This window comes from Gossypium arboreum, chromosome 9, assembly GCF_025698485.1.
Source record: "Gossypium arboreum isolate Shixiya-1 chromosome 9, ASM2569848v2, whole genome shotgun sequence".
Lineage (NCBI taxonomy): Eukaryota > Viridiplantae > Streptophyta > Magnoliopsida > Malvales > Malvaceae > Gossypium > Gossypium arboreum.
The window spans coordinates 5,985,649-6,007,401 of record NC_069078.1 but is presented as its reverse complement, the minus strand read 5'-3'; the positions used below and the strand labels follow the sequence as shown (position 1 = coordinate 6,007,401).

General features: G+C 34.6%; 3 long non-coding RNA genes across 3 annotated transcripts; 2 read left to right on the top strand and 1 right to left on the bottom strand.

The window, feature by feature from the left end:
- Window positions 1-994: 994 nt before the first annotated feature.
- Window positions 995-7,226, top strand: LOC128280778 (uncharacterized). Its single transcript, XR_008270927.1, has 2 exons — window positions 995-1,103; window positions 7,002-7,226. It is a non-coding gene; the product is annotated as an uncharacterized LOC128280778 (long non-coding RNA).
- On the top strand, window positions 4,794-6,338 carry LOC128280777 (uncharacterized). Its single transcript, XR_008270926.1, has 2 exons — window positions 4,794-4,918; window positions 5,836-6,338. It is a non-coding gene; the product is annotated as an uncharacterized LOC128280777 (long non-coding RNA).
- Window positions 7,227-12,270: 5,044 nt separating the features above from the next.
- On the bottom strand, window positions 12,271-14,636 carry LOC128280776 (uncharacterized). The gene is made up of 3 exons (XR_008270925.1): window positions 14,352-14,636; window positions 13,290-13,437; window positions 12,271-12,512 (listed from the first exon to the last, which is right to left on the bottom strand). It is a non-coding gene; the product is annotated as an uncharacterized LOC128280776 (long non-coding RNA).
- Window positions 14,637-21,753: the final 7,117 nt, after the last annotated feature.

Here is a 21,753-nt window from a genome sequence, read left to right as displayed (position 1 = left end):
TCTTTCTTAGTCTGGATCGGCAAAAGTCGAAAAGCCGAAATGCCGAAAACTGATATTTTTTAGATTTGCGAGTGTGCGAATGCTCGTGAGTAAATCGATTAATGTTTTTGGTAAGCTACAAAATTTGGACTGCAAAGTGCATGATTTCTATGCCCTCGATATTTTTGGGCTTAATGGGCCAAAAATTGGAATGATGGGTCAACGGGCCCAATTCGGTAAGAACCCTCGGTACGTGATTCTGTTAGTACGTGAAAAGTAGGAATATACATGAAAAACCCTAAAATAGATAAATTACTGAAATACCTTTAAAAGTGGAAAATTTACAGTTTTACCCCTAGTAGATAAATTATCGAAATACCCCTAGGGTTAAATTGACCTAAATGCATGTTTAACTGTTGTTATATACTGCATGCCATGTTGTTATTATCGATGCATGGGACCGGGATATTGACGGAGGAAGTCTTGAAAGTGGCTTGTCCACGTCTTGGAGGCTTTGCCTCAATTTATCGATAATAGCGCAAAGCAAAGGCAAGCTGTGGAGTGTTAATGGGTGGGTTGAGCTATTCCCCACATGGAGTGTATGGCTGGTGCGGGTGGAGTGTAGTGGTTGGTGGGTTGAGTAGTCTCCCAAATGGGCTTGCATATGTTATTGATGTTGCATGTATTTTGAAATGGGCCTATGGGCCATCATTATCTGAATAAGGGCTAAGGCCCGTTTATTATGTCTGAAAAGGGCTCGCCCAATACCACTATTACCCAAATGGGCTTGCATATGTTTCTTGATGTTGCATGTATTTTGAAATAGGCCTATGGGCCATACATTTATCTGAATAAGGGCTAAGCCCGTTTATTGTAATTTGAAAGGGCTCGGCCCAAGACCATTATTACTGAATGGGCTTAGGCCCAATAGGCTTGAGTTGACTTGGGCTTTGAATGGGTTTTCCTTACACTTGAGTTTCCCAAAACTCACCCTTTTATTTTCATCCACGCAGAAATCCCCAACCATAGTGGGCTTGGAGCTGTGAGGGAATTCGGAGTGGCCACCCGTTCTGAAAGTTTGATTTTCTTCTGGTGAACTGGACATCCTTTTAATTACGTTTGAGGTTTTGGACTTTTAAATGTAATAAGGCCGCTTATTTGTTTTTGATGTTTTTATATGTTTTATTAAGATAGGTAATATTTATATTTAACTGTTGAAATTGGATAGCTTTAGGGCGCGTTTTCAAAAACAGTAATTGTTTTCAAAATAACACGAAAACAAGCAAAGCTTCCGCAATGAAGATATTTTCCAAAATTAATCACTTTTCCTAAAAAGGACTTAATCAAATCGGTTTCCTAGAAATATACATGACGTTAAGGTATGGCAATGGTGGTTTGCATGTCTAGGATTGGATCCGAAGGGAGTTTGGTACTTAAGCAATCCGATGGACTCACCTCCTCTTTTCTGGTTTCCTACATGGTGCACAGCTTCCATTCACTTTAACCTTTAATGAATTAATCTTTTAAAACACTCAGTAAGTTTTCTTTCTGGATTGGAAATGTTTTGAATGCTTCGATGTGGCATTTTTTACGTTTTTGATGTGGCATGCCGGATCCGGCCATAACTTCTGGGCCGGGTTTGGGGTGCTACATTTAGTGGTATCAGAGCCTAGGTTACAACAACTCGGTGTGGAATGGGTTTACAAAATAAAGATTTTCAAAACGAAAATTTTATAAAGAATCTGAAAAACTCGATTTTCAAAATTTAGATATTTAGAAGGTGGCATTCAAATCTCGGCTCAAGTCTGTAAGTATTACTCAAACTCTTCGAATATTTTTCAATTATCTGTCTGCATCTTGAAATCCTACTAGGATACTCTAGATAGGGTGATCTTTGAAACCATAGGAAAATCGGTAAGAGATGAAATCAGTAGCTAGACTTGATTCTGCGAAAACAAACCTTGAATTACTTATCGATTCATAAAACATCTGTAATAAACACTGGAATATTAATTGATGCATAAAAATTCGTAGTCAAGATAATACGATATGAGTACAAGAGGCTGTGGACGGAGCCGAGGAAGTGCTCGAACGGTATCTTCGTCTTCGGGACATATGCCGGCGGTAGATGCACCGGTACCATCGGCAACGGAAGTGGAGTCTCATGATCGTGGTGCTAGGGATGACGCTCTATCACAGGCAATGCTTCGTGTTCTGGAAAGGGTTGCCGGAGAAAGTTCGGGCAACGAAATTCAGGGATCTATTTCTGAACGACTTCGGGCTAACGGAGCAGAGATCTTTAGGGGCGTGTCTGGTATAGCCCCGAATGTGGCGGAATATTGGTTGGAGGCCACAAAACGGATTATGGATGACTTGGACTGCTCTGAGGAGATTGTGAGTGGGGTATCTGTACTAAGTTCCTTGAGTCACTTGGTTAGGGTAGACAAACTGTATAGGAATGTACCCTTAGAAACTCAAGGTAAGATTTTCCCTGGAGATCTGATGGAGTTACCATTCGGAGAGTTTGATCTTATTTTGGGAATGGACTGGCTTGTTAAGCATAAGGCGACTCCGGATTGTGCTGCTAAATGAAAGGTGTTAAGGACCACAAAGGATGAGGAGGTTATGGTGATAGGTGAGCGAAGGGATTATTTGTCCAATGTGGTGTCGGCATTAAGAGCCGAAAAGTGGATTCAGAAAGGTTGTGAGGTCTATTTGGCATTTGTAAGTCAGTCGGAAGAGGAAGGACTGACAGTGGATAAGGTTTGGATCGTAAAGGAGTTCCAAAATGTTTTTCTGGAGGAGCTTCCAAGATTGCCTCCGAATCGAGAAGTTGAGTTTGAAATAGATTTGTTGCCTGGAACGGCGCCCGTGTCCATCGCACCATATAGAATGGCACCGAAGGAGTTAGTGGAGTTAAAGGCTCAAATTCAAGAGTTGTTGGATAAGGACTTTATTAGGCCAAGCGTGTCTCCATGGGGAGCACCAGTACTATTCGTGAAAAAGAAGGATGGTACGATGCGGATGTGCATTGATTATCGCCAGTTGAATAAACTGACGGTTAAGAATAAGTATCCACTGCCAAGGATTGACGATCTATTCGACCAACTTAGAAGAGCTTCTGTATTTTCCAAGATCAACCTTCGATCTGGATATCATCAGTTAAGGGTCAAGGAGGCAGATATCCAAAAGACGACATTCAGGACTCGGTATGGTCATTACGAGTTTCTGGTTATGCTATTTGGACTAACGAACGCTCCTGCAGCGTTTATGGATCTGATGAATCGTGTGTTCCAACCATTTTTGGATCAGTTCATAGTCGTCTTTATTGACGATATCCTGGTATATTCTGAAACTGAAACGAAACATGATGAGCATCTCCGTATAGTGCTGTAAGTATTAAGGGAGAAGGAACTCTTTGCGAAGTTCAGCAAGTGTGAATTTTGATTGAGGGAGGTAACCTTCTTAGGACATGTGGTCTCTGCTAAGGGGATTAAGGTGGACCCTCGGAAAATTGAAGTGATTTTGGAGTGGAAGCCGCCTAGGTCAGTGTCAGAAATACGGAGTTTTCTAGGACCGCGGGATATTCTGAAGGTTTGTGGAAGGTTTTTACGTGATGCCGCACCTCGACAAAACACATAAGGAAAGGAGTACCGTTTGTATGGACTAAGAAACAGCAAGAAGCTTTTGAGAAGTTGAAGAAAGTTCTGACTGAAGCACTTGTGTTAATTCAGTCGGAGTCTGGGAATGATTTTACTGTGTATAGTGATGCATCACACGTGGGTTTGGGCTGCGTGTTAATGTAAGAGGGTAAGGTGGTTGCATATGCATCACGATAGCTTAAGCCTCATGAGGGAAACTATTTGACTCATGATTTAGAGTTGGCAGCAGTGATATTTGCACTTAAGATTTGGAGACATTACTTGTACGGAGAAAGGTGTATTATATACACTGACCATAAGAGTCTTAAGTATTTGTTGACTCAGAAGGAGCTGAACCTTAGGCACTTAAGGATTATGATTGTTCGATCGAGTATCACCCAAGCAAGGCTAATGTGGTAGCCGATGCTCTAAGTCGTAGAGCTGTATCTGATCTGAGAGCAATGTTTGCTCGTCTGAGTCTGTATGATGATGGAAGTCTGTTGGCTGAGTTGCAAGTGAGGCCAACCTGGTTGGATCAGATTAAGGAAAAACAGTTGAACGATGAGTCTTTGGTCGCTCGTTTTCAACAAGTTAAGGAAGGGGAAACTTCTGAGTTTGGGAGCCAGAAGAGACGATGCAACAGCAATACCCTCATCTGTTTGGATTAGGTAAATTTTGAGGACAAAATTTCTTTAAGGAGGGTAGAGTTGTAACGCCCCAATTTTCGGGAATTCTGTGAATGTTGACAAAATTTCATGCTTTGATTTTGTCATTTGTGAGTGAAATTATGAAATAGGACCTATGTGAAAATGTTTGAAAATGATATAGGCTAAATTGAAGTGGCCAAATAAATAGGAGTGCAAAATAGGAGGATTTGCATGACAAACCTCCCATTTTACATGAAGTGGCCAACCATCATGTTGTTGTAGACAAAATGTACACTTGATATCCATAATTTATGGTACAAATTGATACAAATTGATAATAGGTTAGGTAAATGTTCCATGATAATGGGTTAGGTAAATGTTTCATGATAATAGGTTAGGTAAATGTTCCATGATAATGATGGGTTAGGTAAATGTTTCATGATAATGGGTTAGGTAAATGTTTCATGATAAGAATTTCATGTCTTTTGTATTATAGAATTAAATGGATGAAATATGAAGTTTTATTAAAAGAAAAGGGGTGAAAAGAACAAAGTTGTGTCCATCTTTGTTCATCATAGCTGAAAGTTAGAGAAGAGAAAGGAGAGGAGAAAGCTCTTGAGTATTCGGTCATTAGGAGGAGGAAAATTGAAGGTAAGTTCTTGGTACCTTGCTTCTTATTTTGAGGTTCATGAGTTCTTCTTGATTCTACCTTAACTCTTGAAGCATATTTTGATTTTTAGTTGTGTTGTGAGCATTTAGTCATGAATTAAAATGAAGGAAATGGTTGTTGTTTCATGTTCTTTTGATGAAAAATGGAAGATAGGTGAAGTTGAGCCAAACAAATGAGCATGCATGTGCCTTAGATGTTAAAGGGAAAAATCAGCTAACATGTTGTGCTTTAAAATGATGAAATGGGGATTATACTTAAGTAAAATCATAGATATGTGATGATTGATTGGTGATATACATGTTTAAATAACATGCATGCAAGGTATGTGTGAAAGAGTGATTTGGTAATAAATCTGCTTGGGACAGCAGCAGTAACGTGACTTTGGAAAATCACCATAAATTGTGGGAGAAGAATTAGAAGCTGAATAAATTACGTAATTAAAGATTATTGAGTCTAGTTTCTAATGAAATAAACAAGAACATATTTTGAATTCTGTACAATGAGAAATTTGATTCATAATGAAGAGTGGTCAGATTAGTCAAACAGTGAAACATGGGAAACTTTGATAAAAATCTGGTATTGATCGGCTGAACCAAAAATTCTGAAAATTTTATGGATAGAAGATATATGAGTCTATTTTCAAGGAAAATTAACGGCACTTGATTTGGAGTTTCGTAGCTCCAGTTATAAATGATTTAGTGACTATTGCTCAGGAAGACAGCTTGCAGTGAAATTATGATTATGTGGTAAACATTAACAAAAATTTGTTAATGAGTTGCTTATTGATTTCTTATAAGCTTACTATGATATATAGGTGTGGTTGGCCGAATATTGTAAGGGGTTAATATGTAGTTTGTATTTGAATAGTTAGATTAACGTGTTAGTAATCCAATTGTAGGCGGTTCGTGTGTGGATCTCGTCAACATATCGTCGCAAACAGGTGTGTAACTAACACCCTCTTTCTTAGTCTGGATCGGCAAAAGTCGAAAAGCCGAAATGCCGAAAACTGGTATTTTTTAGATTTGCGAGTGTGCGAATGCTCGTGAGTAAATCGATTAATGTTTTTGGTAAGCTATATAATTTGGACTGCAAAGTGCATGATTTCTATGCCCTCGATATTTTTGGGCTTAATAGGCCAAAAATTGGAATGATGGGTCAACGGGCCCAATTCGGTAAGAACCCTCGGTACGTGATTCTGTTAGTACGTGAAAAGTAGGAATATGCATGAAAAACCCTAAAATAGATAAATTACTGAAATACCTTTAAAAGTGAAAAATTTATAGTTTTACCCCTAGTAGATAAATTATCGAAATACCCCTAGGGTTAAATTGACCTAAATGCATGTTTGACTGTTGTTATTTACTGCATGCCATGTTGTTATTATCTGATGAATGGGACTGGGATATTGACGGAGGAAGTACTGAAAGTGGCTTGTCCACGTACTGGAGGCTTTGCCTCAATTTACTGTTAACTGAGCAGCAAGGCTGCAACTGTGGAGTGTTGGGATGGGTGGGTTGAGCTATTCCCCACATGGAGCGTATGGTTGGTACGAGTGGAGTGTAGTGGTTGGTGGGTTGAGTAGTCTCCCCAAATGGGCTTGCATATGTTATTGATGTTGCATGTATTTTGAAATGGGCCTATGGGCCATACTGTTATCTGAATAAGGGGCTAAGGCCCGCTTTATTGTAATCTGAAAGGGCTCGCCCAAGACCACTGTTACCCAAATGGGCTTGCATATGTTTACCGATGTTGCATGTATTTTGAAATAGGCCTATAGGCCATACTGTTATCTGAATAAGGGGCTAAGCCCAGTTTATTGTAATTTGAAAGGGCTCGCCCAAGACCACTGTTACTGAATGGGCTTAGGCCCAATAGGCTTGAGCCGACTTGGGCTTTGAATGGGTTTTCCTTACACCGAGTTTCCCAAAACTCACCCTTTTATTTTCATCCACGCAGAAATCCCCAACCATAGTGGGCTTGGAGTCGTGAGGGAATTCAAGTGGCCACCCGCTCGAAAGTTTGATTTTCTTCCGTGAACTGGACATCCTTTTAATTACGTTTGAGGTTTTGGGCTTTTAAATGTAATAAGGCCGCTTATTTATTTTTGATGGTTTTTATATGTTTTATTAAGATAGGTAATATTTATATTTAACTGTTGAAATTGGATAGCTTTAGGGCGTGTTTTTAAAAACAGTAATTGTTTTCAAAATAACACGAAAACAAGCAAAGCTTCCGCAATGAAGATATTTTCCAAAATTAATCACTTTTCCTAAAAAGGACTTAATCAAATTGGTTTCCTAGAAATATACATGACGTTAAGGTATGGCAATGGTGGTTTGCATGTCTAGGATTGGATCCGAAGGGAGTTTGGTACTTAAGCAATCCGATGGACTCACCTCCTCTTTTCTGGTTTCCTACCTGGTGCACAGCTTCCATTCACTTTATCCTTTAATGAATTAATCTTTTAAAACCCTCAGTAAGTTTTCTTTCTGGATTGGAAATGTTTTGAATGCTTCGATGTGGCATTTTTTACGTTTTTGATGTGGCATGCCGGATCCGGCCATAACTTCTGGGCCGGGTTTGGGGTGCTACACATGATGAAGGATTACTTGATGTCTTCATGTCGAGAATTGAGAATTCAAAAAAAAAATTATATGATCCATTTTTTTTGCATTATGTTATTTGATTAAAATATCACTAACTAAATTAAATTTTATGGAAAAGGTCTTCTTGTTTTGAGTTAATCGAGAAGAAAAGATCATGCCCTATAAGTTAGGGCACGAGGTCTTGAATCCTCGAAAACAAGAATAATCGTCATTTAATTATTACCTAAGTCTTATGTGTACTGAATTTTAAAAGGATGTTCGATTATTTCGGTTCAAGGAGAAAGCCGTACACCTTGTATGTTAGGGCACAATTTCTCGAATCCCCTAATTAAAGAACATCGACTTGGTTCTAATTATTTCCTATGCGTCGAGTAAAAGCAAATATAACATTTAATGTGATGTGCGATTAATTTGTTTGAGTTTGGTACTGTAATAGCCCAAATTTGACCGGGCCTTAAAACCAAAAATAAATGAATGTTTATTTTTAAACAGTCCATTTACAGCCAAGGCCCGTTAAGCCCAAATACTTGAGACAATTACACACACCCAAGCAGCACGATTCTACCAATAGCCTAGACTACCCGTGTACCCAAATACACCCGTAGCCCAAACCTAAACCAGACCCAAATAGCAGAGGCCCAAAACTTAAAATTACCAGCTAGGGTTTCCAACCCTAGCTCTTTCTCCTCGCGCCGCAAATAGAAGATTCCAGAAGTCATCCCAACGGACGCATCTGCTCATCTCTCACGTCTATCTAGCTCTCGAATCGAGGCCACCATTCAAGGCTCTGCCTCCGTAATCAGCGCCTCACCGTCACCACGAGTCCTTACCACTAGACTTCAGGCCTCCATCAACGCCAGCAGCCCTTGAATCACTGAGATCCTCGCGGTCACGTGCAAGAAAAGGAAAGAAATCAAAGCAAGATTGCAGTAAATAGATTAGAACAGAGTTTGGAAAGAAATCTTTTGATTCCTTTCCAAAATAGGCAGTAGATTAAGGCTATAAAGCCTTTTCTCAAATCTGTAAAAATAGACGCTAATACATAGGGAGATAGGGAAAAACACACCACAAAAGCATTGTACACCAAACATTTGCAATAATATTTCAGAAGGTGATTATTTTTTCATACCTTGATTTCTTTTCTCTTTTACGAACATATAAATCGTTTTTTTTTTAAAAGGTAACGTTTGAAAGAAAAGGGAGTTACCTGTGGAAGGACGAAGGTTTTCAACCCTCAGACCACCGTGTACGACGGCGCGTGGGGCACGTGCAAGACCGATGACCGGAGCGTGGCCTACGGAGGCCAGACCCGGAGCTCCTCTCCTCTCCCCTCTTTCAGAGGAAATTTTAAAGTTTTTTTAACTCGGGTTTCAAATGAATATAAAACTAAAAATTTGGCTTATATAGCCTTAACAGAACGACGCCGTTTTAGCTTAATCCAATAAGCTTAAAACGACGACGTATTAAGACTAAGGATCTGCGCGTTGACCCGATTACCCGGGAAAGATCCGCGTGTTTTTGAGGATTGGGTTAATTTTTCAATCGGTCCTTCCACTTTTTTGTGTTTATAATTATGTTTTATTTTATTTATGATCTAGCCCTAATATTTTGTTTCAGTTTTGATTTAGTCCTTGCCATAGCTATTTTAAGTCCAGAGTTAAAACGCTGCCGTTTTGGGAATAGGGCGTTTTGCCCAATGAGTCCCTTTTGTTTTACGTGTGTTTTAATTAGGACCTTAATTCAGCTTTATTTTTTTTAATTTGCCCCTGTAATTTTATTGAATTTCAAATCTAACCCTATATATTTATTTCTATTATTATATAATTTTTATTATTATTATTTGTTTTATTTTAACCTTATTTTTATATTATATATTATATAATTATTTTATTATATATTATTTATATTATTATTATTTGTTATATATTACTTTTCACGAATATTATTATTTTACATTGTTATTCATATATCATTATTATATTTTTACTTGTATTATATATTTATTAATTATTGATATATATTATATATTATTTTTACATATATACTTTCATATTATATATTATAATTATTTTATATTATGTTATTTTATACTATTATATATATTTTTATCTATATATTATCATCATTAAAGGTTTTAACTTGTATTATATACTTATTTTTATTTATATGTTAATAATTACTTTACTTATATTCTATTATTATACATTTTGAAGATATTATAATATTATAATTTGTATAATACGTATATTTCATCATTAATTACTTATTTTATATAATTCTAAACTTATATTTATATATATTATATAATTATTTTATTATAAATATAAATTCTTTTACATATTTGGTATTTTATACATTATTTTTCTAAACCAATATTTTTTTATTTTATATATTTTGTTATTATATATTATACATTGTATATTAAATACTACTTTAAAATTATTATTAAATATCATATGTTATTTGTATTATATGTATGTCTTGTTAACAATTACTCACTTTATTTTATATTTTTATAAATACTAACTCTTTTATATTTTTATATTTTATATGTAGACACTCAATTTTTCCCGGGCTCAGAAATAATTTCAAAAAAAAAAAACAAAGTCCAAGTCCAGTACAAAATTACAAACATATAATTTGGCCCAATCGAAATGGCCCATTACTTGAAAAGATTGAAGGTCCATCTATGAGCTTGACTCATATGGAAATATAATCTTTAAGGATATACAATCTTAGATATGATATGCAATCTTAGATATGATACAATCTTAGATATGATATGCAATCTTGAATATATGATCTTGTAATCTTGGAGATTTAATTTGTAGATATCCTTTAATCTTAACTGTTGATGTAATTGATCTGTACCGTTGGATTTGGGGAGGCTCAACTATAAATAGAGGCCTCTCCCTTCATTGTAAATGACTTGAGTTTTGGGGAAGCAATAAGAATTCTTGAGAGCATTCACTCAAATTTCTCTCCCTCTTGCGTTCTTACTCTCTGTGGTTTGTTCTTATTTTATTCTTCGTCTATCTTAGTTTTTCAACCTTTTATTTATTTTAATTTCTTCATTTTTCAAATATGTATATTTATTCCTATCTTTTATACATTTGATTATGTATTTTATATATTATAATATTTAACCTTTTATATAGTTTATTTTCAAATATATATTTTCTATGCATGTATATATATTATATTATCATTTCATGTATTTTGAACTATTGCATTATATTTTTTTAATTTGTAAATGTTCTATTTATTCATTTTTTAGTGTATGTCATTTATCTTATTTGTGCATAGTTTCATTTTCTTATAAGCTATGTTTAATTATTTCTTTTATGTGCTATTTTATGATATATATTGTTGTATAATTTTTGCATGTATTATGTTTTTCTTTTAGTTTACTCATGTTTTTATTTGTTTATTATCTTATATTTACCCTAGTATGATTTTTTTTATTAAACGTATGTTCATGTTATTTAGTTTTGTCTTAATAATATTATTTATGTTTATATGGAAATGTTAGAATATTTTGTACATCTATGCTTCATGATGCATTAATATGTCATCCTAAAACGTCATTTAAAATAATATTCCAAGGTTTTTTTTTTTTAAAAGGCAATGCTTGATGTTTGAAAACTTCAAGAAAGGTAGTGCCCTAACTTACTGGGTTGCAACTTTTCTCGTTGAATTCGAATAGTCAAGCACCCTTCTAAGTGATTTTGAGTTTTCAAAACTTAAACAATTATTTTGAGATTTCAAAACATAGTGTCCTAACTTACTGGATATGGCGTTTTGTTGTTTCGAGATAGAAATTTTCGAAAGACGAGCTTAGTTTCGAAGGTTTTAAAATGTTGCGTCCTAACTTACTGGATGTGATGTTTTGACTCGTTTGAAATAAGTGAGCCTTAATTTTCAAAATTGAGACATTCTAATTAAAAAAGGTTTGCATCTTAAAACTTTCAAATTTTCGACATTAAAGACACTTGAAAATCAATTAGGTACCAATTTTTGGGCGTTACGAGGGTGCTAACCCTTCCTTGTATGTAACTGACTCCCGAATCCGTTTTCTCGACTTTTGTAGACCAAAATTAATGTTTTAAAACAAAACATTGTATAAGGTGATCCAATCACACCTAAAAAGATTGGTGGCAACTCCTGTTTTCATTTTTCTTAAAGTCGATTCCCATTTTCCAAAACTCGATTTAAAAATGGTCTCGACAGTATATATCATTTAAGTATTAAATGTTATTTTATAATTATTATTTGATGTTATATTTTTTGAATGTGTATATTGATACTATATTACCCTTTTTTTATATATATATTAAATTGTATGAACACCCCAAACCCGGCCCAGAAGTTATGGTCGGATCCGGCATGCCACATCAAAAAAAGTAAAAAAAAAAATATTTCCATTCTAAGTCCAGAAAATCATACTTGATGTTCAAAATATTAATTCATTAAGGGTTAAAGTGAATGGAAGCTGTGCACCAGGTAGGAAACCAGAAAAGAGGTGGTGAGTCCATCGGACTGCTTAAGTACCAATCTCCCTTCAGATCCAATCCTAGACATGCATACCGCCATTGCCACACCTTAACGTCATAGATATTTCTAGGAAACCGGTTCGATTAAGTCATTTTTAGGAAAAGTGATTAATTTTGGAAAATACTTTCATTGCGGAAGCTTTGCTTGTTGTCGTGTTATTTTGAAATCAACTGTTGTTTTTGAAAACGCGCCCTAAAGCTATCCAATTTCAACAGTTAAAATAAGTATTACCTATCTTAGTAATACATATTAAAAACCACCAATAATAAATAAGCGGCCTTATTACATTTAAAAGCCCAAAACCTCAAACGTAATTAAAAGGATGTCCAGTTCACCAGAAGAAAATCAAACTTTCAGAACAGGTGGCCACTCCGAATTCCCTCACAGCTCCAAGCCCACTATGGTTGGGGATTTCCTGCGTGGATGAAAATAAAAGGGTGAGTTTGGGGAAACTCAGTGTGTAAGGAAAACCCATTCAAAGTCCAAGTCAGCTCAAGCCTATTAGGCCTAAGCCCATTCAGTAATAAAGTGGTACTGGGCGAGCCCTTTTCAGATTATAATAAACCGGGCCTTAGCCCTTATTCAGATAATGATGGCCCATAGGCCCATTTCAAAATACATGCAACATCAGAACATATGCAAGCCCATTTGGGGAGACTACTCAACCCACCAACCACTACACTCCACCCATTACCAGCCATACACTCCATGTGGGAATAGCTCAACCCACCCAAATTTAACACTCCACAGCTTGCGACCTTTGCACTCGCTTATCATAAATTGAGGCAAAGCCTCCAAGATGTGGACAAGCCACTTTCAGTACTTCCTCCGTCAATATCCCAATCCCACGCATCAGATAATAACAACATGACATGCAAGAAAATAACAACATCAAACATGCATTTAGGTCAATTTAATCCTAAGGGTATTTCTTAATTTATCTACTAGGGGTAAAACTGTAAATTTTCCACTTTTAAAGGTATTTCAGTAATTTATCTATTTTAGGGTTTTTCATGCATATTCCTACTTTTCACGTACTAACAGAATCACGTACCGAGGGTTCTTACCGAATTGGGCCCGTTGGCCCATCATTCCAATTTTGGCCCATTAAGCCCAAAAATATCGAGGGCACAGAAATCATGCACTTTGCAGTCCAAATTTTGCAGTTTACTAAAAACATTAATCGATTTACCTCACGAGCATTCGCACACTCGCAAATCTACAAAATATCGGTTTTCGGCATTTCGACTTTTCGACTTTTGCCGATCCAGACTAAGAAAGAGGGTGTTAGTTACACACTGCTTGCCACGATATGTCGACGAGATCCACACACGAACCGCCTACAATTGGATTACTAACACGTTAATCTAACTATTCAAATATAAACTACGATTAACCCCTTACAATATTCGCCAACCACACCTACAGATCATAGTAAGCTTATAAGAAATCAATAAGCAACTCATTAACAAATTTTTGTCAATGTTTACCACATAATCATAATTTCACTGCAAGCTGTCTTCCTGAGCAACAGTCACTAAATTATTTATAACTGGAGCTACGAAACTCCAAATCAAGTGTCGTTAATTTTCCCTGAAAATAGACTCATATATCTTTTATTCATAAAATTTTCAGAATTTTTAGTATGGCCAATCAATACCAGATTTTTCTTAAAGTCTCCCATGTTTCACTGTTTGACTAATCTGACCACTCTTCATTACGAATCAAATTTCTCATTGTACAGAATTCAAAATATGTTCTTGTTTATTTCATTAGAAACTAGACTCAATAAGCTTTAATTACATAATTTATTCAGCTTCTAATTCATCTCCCACAATTTATGGTGATTTTCCAAAGTCACGTTACTGCTGCTGTCCCAAGCAGATTTATTACCAAATCACTCTTTCACACATACCTTGCATGCATGTTATTTAAACATGTATATCACCAATCAATCATCACATATCTATGATTTTACTTAAGTATAATCTCCATTTCATCATTTTAAAGCACAACATGTTAGCTGATTTTTCCCTTTAACATCTAAGGCACATGCATGCTCATTTGTTTGGCTCAACTTCACCTATCTTCCATTTTTCATCAAAAGAACATGAAACAACAACCATTTCCTTCATTTTAATTCATGACTAAATGCTCACAACACAACTAAAAATCAAAATATACTTCAAGAGTTAAGGTAGAATCAAGAAGAACTCATGAACCTCAAAATAGAAGCAAGGTAGCAAGAACTTACCTTCAATTTTCCTCCTCCTAATGACCAAATACTCAAGAGCTTTCTCCTCTCCTTTCTCTTCTCTAACTTTTAGCTATGATGAACAAAGATGGACAAAACTTTGTTCTTTTCACCCCATTTTTCTTTTAATAAAACTTCATATTTCATCCATTTAATTCTTTAATACAAAAGACATGAAATTCTTATCATGAAACATTTACCTAACCCATTATCATGAAACATTTACCTAACCCATTATCATGGAATATTTACCTAATCCATTATCATGGAACATTTACCTAACCCATTATCAATTTGTATCAATTTGTACCGTAAATTATGGATATCAAGTACTCATATTGTCTACAACAACATGATGGCTAGCCACTTCATGTAAAATGGGAGGTTTGTCATGCAAATCCTCCTATTTTGCACTCCTATTTATTTGGCCACTTCAATTTAGCCTATAGCATTTTCAAACATTTTCACATAAGTCCTATTTCATAATTTCACTCCCTTTTTCTTATGGAAAAAAAATTAACTAAAATTGCCGGGTTCTATCTTAAGCTTGGGCTTTCTAGAGGCCCACTAACATAATTAAACCTATGCCAACATTCACAGGATTCCCGAAAATTGGGGCGTTACATTGTATATCATGCATTTTTTAATTATTACTTTGTATGTTTTGCTTATTCATCTTCAATATATGCTATGTATATCTTTGTACGTTTGTTGTTAAGATTTGCTATATTTATTATTTTTTATAAGTATGTATCTAATGCATGATCTTTATATTATTGCTATCATTTTGTTTAAATGCATGTTTTATGTACCTATTATGATAATATGTTATCATGCATGATTTATAATGTAATGCGATACCTCATGCATCAATTTTCCAAGTTTTCAAAAAATATAAAGGCAATGCTTGGCGTTTGGAAATTTCGAGAAAAATGGTGCCCTAACTTGGGTTCGAATAGTTAAGCACCCTTCTAAATTTTAAAAGTTTTCAAAGAGCAAGCGACTGTCTTGGAATTTCAAGGTGATGTGTCCTAACTTACTGGATATGGCGTTTTGTTGTTTCAAGATAGGGATTTCCAAAAAGGCAAGCTTGGTATCAATATTTTGATACAAGTGAATCCCAATTTTCAAAATCAAAATATTTTAAAAAGGAATGCATCTTAAAATTTTTAAATTTCCGACATTAGAGATATTTGATAATTAATTAGGTACCAATTTTTTTGGGCGTTACGAGGGTGCTAATCCTTCCTCGTACGTAACCGACTCCCGGACCCGTTCTTTTATTTCGTAGACCAAAACTAATGATTTTAAAACAAAATGTTTTAAAGGTGATCCAATCACACCTAAAAAGATTGGTGGCGACTCCTGTTTTCGTTTTTTAAAGTCGATTCCCATTTTTCAAAACTCGATTTAAAAATGGCCTCGACAGGTACCAAATGAACGAGTGTATGTAAGCATAATATACAATAAAATAATGGCAAAAAATAAAATAGGTACATAGGTACAAACAAAATAACACTTGATTGGCGTCGAAACCACTAAAAATAATTCCTACTAAAATAACTCTAAATAGTAGTAAAGAGAGGTAGTAGGGTCGAGTCCACAAGGATTGGATGTCGTAATCAACTTTCGTGTTCACTTATGAACAGAATATTTGTCGCGTTAAGGGTCGTGTCAAGAGTCGTGGCAATAGTCGTGCCCACGACTCCAATTGTACATGCAAAAGTTAGAAATAAAAGTAAATCGGGGGTTTTTGAAATGTTTAGAAACTAGATAATTGAAAACAACATAAATAATTAAATAAATAAATTAGAAAATAAATTCAGAATTTTACAATAGATAAAATAAGCCTTAGCCTTAGACTTGGTAAATTTCGTATCAAGAATCAATCCTCAAAAATTAATCTTCTTCTCCAATCGGTAAGCTGGTTATAGCAGTTAAGAACGTCCTAACCACCAATTCTTCCTCTAGTAACTTTTTCCGGTACGACCTGCAAACCAACCCTTAGCGATTATCTAACCAAGATACACGTGTTCCCGATTGAAAATTCCGGCAACCTTGCATTCTGAAGAACCCAACTCAAATTAACAGCCTCAACCGCGTGGGTCATTTAAACCCAATCACTTCTTCCTTGATTTGTTCTCGAAAATCTGAATACAGCACGACCGACTCAAATCTCCAACTGTAAGCAAACACGACTCCAACCTAACATGCACTTTTACTTGAAATTGAATTTAACTTTAAGGGATGATTGGTCTATCCCGATACTTAGGAGAAAATGAATACCGATGGGACGAATTTTTAACACGAATTCGAATCTCACGATTCCTGACCGGAAAGAACACCGGCCTAAAGTTAAGATGAAATTTAGTGAAGCATGAATTTATTCATGCTTGTAAGTTGTTGAAGGTGATTGAATTTGAATGATAATGGAAGAAATTGGGGAATAAAAGGGCTTGGAAAGCAATTGGACGAATTTAGAAAAAAACAAAGAAATTGGAATGAAATAGACAAAATTCCCACGTCAAATTGAAAAAGAAACGAAAATAATTCAATTCCAAATGAAAATAGGAAAAGAGAAGAGAAAATGATCCAATTCCAAATTGAAGTACGAATACAAAATTAATGGATGATTTCCTAAGAACATAAAGCCCCTATTTATATAAATGGGGTTTACTAAATTTAGCCTAAACTAATTTAATATAAAATCAAAAATAAAATAGAAATAAAAAAAATAAGATTTTCCTATTTTTGACTTTTACAAAGTCAAAATATTTGATGTGTCCTTGGCTTACTCCACCTTTTTGATTTGGCTCCGTTTCAATGATTGTCTTGCAAATTGGCCCTTTTTAGCTTTTTTTTGACTAATTGCATCCCTGACAAGATTAAATCATAAAATCACTTAATTAGCAGGGTTTAGTTCAAAAATAAACAAAATTAAACACAAGAAATATGCAAATTAACATGTTTATCAACACTATATTGAAATAATAATAAAATAATAAAATGATTGTAGTAAAGGTAATGAGGGTAAAATAGTAAATGACTATAACATGATAATAATAATAGTGATAATAATCATATCTAATGACAAAAATAAAATAAAATAAAACTACTCAAGGATGTAAATAAAATTGCATAATTTAGGAGGGCAATAATATAAATTATCATAAAATAAAAGTGCTGGAAATAATAAAATAACAAATAAAAAATAAGTAGGCAAAGGACTAAATTGAAAGCTAAAAGAAATTCTAAGCATAAATTAAAAAGCAAAAAAAGTAAACAAAGGATTAAATCAAAACAAATAAAAAGTACAGGGACCCAAGGTGTTATTTTCCCTAACCCAGCATGCGTGTCATTCCCTTGGTAGGTCAAAAGTGGGTCAAGGGACTGATTTGCAAAGAAATTAAAATTATGGGGTAAAAATTAAAACAAATAAAAAGGGAATAGGACGAAACTAAAAAGAAACAAAAAAGTAGAAGGACCAAAATGGAAATTAGCTCCTCCATGTGAAAACATGCAGATTCTAGGGATGCCGGGTCGGCTTTGAAATGGCGTCGTTTTGGGCGTCTAAAGCCAAGCCCAAAATGACGTCGTTTTAAGGGGGCTATATAAGTTTAAAAAAATGTTAAAAATTCATTTGCATCATTTTAAAAAAAAACACTTCATTTCTCTTTTTTTTTTCTCTGAAGCCCTCTCCTAGTTCGGTCATGGGGATGGCAGTGCTCCGCCGTGGCCACCGGTCATCAACGACAGAGACCGTCACCTCTGTTGGCTGAAAATTCTTAAAAAAAATACTCCCTTTGAAACCTTTCAACGCGTAGAATGTGATTCTAGGGTCAAAATCCCCTAAAAAAATCAAACCTCAAAAAAAAAGATGAAACCCTTCAGTTTCTTTCTTGTTCAATGAGGCCCTCGATGAACCCTAAGGGGTTTGGAGACTTTTGGAATCGAGAAGTGAGATGAAACGTTAGGTAAAAATCTAAAATTTTTGTTTTATTTTATGTTTTTTTCGAAAAAAAGCTGAAATAAATGGACTACCTTTTTTTTAGAAATTCCGTTGTTTTCTTCTACTTTTTTATTTGATTTCTCCGGCGTAAAAATTACATAGGGTTTTTGTTTGGCTTCTATAGCCAAATCAAAATACAAATATATTGTTTTTTTTCTTTGTTTTTGTTTTTACTTTCATTTTGTTTGTTAGATGTTTTTGTTTCCTATCTTCTGCTTTTCTCTTCTTTCTCTTTTTGCAAGTGGTAGTGGTAGAGGGCGAAGTCAATAGCGGTGGTGGCAGAGGAGGTGTCAGACGGCACACCTGCTAACATGGCGAGGTTGCGGCGTGAAAGAGATTAGGGTTTCACTGTTAGTTTAAGATAGTTGGCCATTGGGCTTTAGGTTTTTTGGGCTTTTAGGGTTTTTTGCATTTGTAAATGGACTCTTTATTATTTTTATTTATTGTGTTGTTTTTTTGTTAGGCTGGACAAAATTGGGCTTCTACACCATTCACAAGTATTATGAATATTTAATTCAGTACAATATATCTCAGTAGGACATTATGACGTTTCTATTTCATCTAACTCTATAGATTCAAGAAAAAAATTCTGATAAAGTCACAAAAGTAACATATTTTAATCTCGTTCTTAATGCGTTTTTGGATGATTAATTATGCAAATTGGTGAATTTTATGCTCTTCATCCTTTAAATTCATGTTTATATACTTAAGTGAGCATTTGGGAGCGAAATAAGCAAAAAACGAGTGAAAATCGAACAAACAGAGCAGTTTTCAAAAGCCACACGGGCTAGGCCTTCCCACACGGGTTGGACACATGGTCGTGTGAGCTACACGAGCTTGATACATAGCCAAGTACCAGACCATGTCGATTTCGCAACTTGCTTCCTAAACACATTGAAAAACGCAATTTTAGGTTTTTTGAGTATTTTAAAGTCTATAAATATCAAATATAATAAGAAAGAAGAGAACCATCAGAAAATATTGAAGAAAACAACTCGAAGAACACCATTGGAGCCAACTCTGAAACAAATTTCGATCAAGATTGAAGACCTCCTTTTTCTTTTAAAGTTTTTATGAGTTTTTTTATTTCTTGTGGTTATTCTGACTTTTAGATGTTTTTATTTACAATTATGAACTAATTCCCTAGATACCTAGGGTAGATGAACCCTATGATGAATTCTATTATTTGATTTTTGTTTTACGCAATAAATACTTGATTCTTGTTCTTAGTTATGTGTGTTTATCTCTTCTTTTAATATTTCCAGGATATTAATTCATGTTGAATGTGCTTAAATCAGAGGAGGAAAAGTCCCTGTTTAAGAGTAGATCTAGCATAATTGAGTGGAGTTGTATGCAATCCTAGAAATAGAACGGCATAAATCTACCGAATTAGAGTCAAATCTAATAAGGGAAACCATAAATCGAGTTAATGCGATAGTAGGGGGTTTTAATTAGAAAGAAATTTTAATTAATCAACCTAGAGTCAATTTCTCTTACTCTCGAGAGAGATATTAGCATAATTTAGGGATTTCTACGGATCAAGATACCAAGTGAATAAATTGTTTAATTCATATTCATAATAATAGATGAAGTCTAGGTGGATTCTTTTCTTGATATTGTCTCTCTCATTGGTTATTATTCAATTATTTTCCTAATTTATTCTTTATTGAGTTCTTAGATAAATTAATTTAGTAATTTTAGTTTAAAACCAATCATTCTAATTTGTCGGCTAAATAGTAGGAAAATGGTAATTACTAATCCTCATGGATACGAAACCTCTACTCACTATAACTATACTATTTATCGATAGGTGCACTTTCCTTTGTTGTATTTTTAGTTATTCTTGTGATACTCAAATTCTCATTATCATTTTTTTCTAGTTCACAAAGTTCGCAATCTTCTTTGATCAACAAAAGTCTCGTGTTATCACAATCACGACTATAGTGTCCATGCCCTTTACATGTAAAACATTCAATGTTACAAGCTCTTTGTTGTTTTGGTGAAAAATTAGTAGAAATGAGTTGCTTGAAAGATGTTTAAGAATGTTTTGTAGGAGCCTCACTTTTCCACTCAAAAGGTTTAGTCTCAACATGTTTTGGTAGCAACTTATTAATAGCATAAAAAGGTTTTGAATTCTTGAAAGTAGAATTAGAACTTGTACCTTGATAATAGTGTGATGAGCCAAATGGACGAGATTGATGTTGTTGAAATTGTTGCTCAATCTCGATTGCTTTGTGTACCATCTCCTCAAGATTAATATAGGTTTGAAGATTAAGAGCATTGGCTATCGAAATATTGAAGACATTTACAATCGTAACATGGTAATTTCTTCATCCTCTCATATATTTGCTCTTTGCATAAGCATTTCCATCTCCTTAATGTACTCATCAACAAATCGATTACCTTGAACAAGGCATTGAAGTCTCGTTGAGACTTCTCTATAGTAATGAGAAGGAACATAACGCTTTCGCATCACTTGCTTCAACTTTTCCCATGTTGCGATAAATTTTTTTGTAGTTTCTTTAATGATTAATTCCAAATTGAATTCACCAACTCAATGCATAATCCAAAAATCCACGGGTCGCCAATGGCAATTTTTCCTCTTCCCAACATTTATAGTAACGAAACATAAGTTCAATTTTTTACTCCCACTCATAATATGTTTTTGGATCATACTTCCCTCAGAATGGTGGAATGTCGAACTTTGGTTTAGCTAAAAAATGTTGTCCACGATCATTATTAACCAAAGTCTCATCATTTGCACAAGAGACATGTTGAGCATTATTTGCATGAAGATGAGGTTGATCAACCTTATCTCCCCAATTACGATATTGATGCTCAATTTTGTACTTAGACGTTTTCTAAATTTTTTCTAATCCTGTCTAAAATAGTGTCACATTGCTGATCTCGAGCATTTCAAACCTCTTGATCCCTTCTCAACTTCCCAATCATAGTATTTTGAATCATTATGGAAGTTTGAAAAGAACAAAATACTCAAGAAAAGAAAAATTAAGCAAATCTCACTGTATGCACTTAGAAATAAAAATCAAATTCTTAATGAGGTAAGAATTAATCTTGTGAGTCTTTTAAAAAGTGTCTAAATCAATCAATCCGAATGTATTAGAATCAAACTAACAAAGCAAACCTAAGAGCATTATAAGTCCAAAATCGGCTAGACATCAAAGAATTTTGTTGCACGTAGGAAGGAATGTGCAACATACTTTAACCTACTAACACAAGAAATAATAAATTGTTAGAATGCATAAAGTAACAATAAAACTAAAAAAAAAAAAAACAAATGAAAACCTAAGGCTAAGAGTCAATGAAAATGTCTAAAACCTGAAAACCTAAAAAATTGCGAAGCAACTTGACAAACTTTATTTGAAGTGTTCT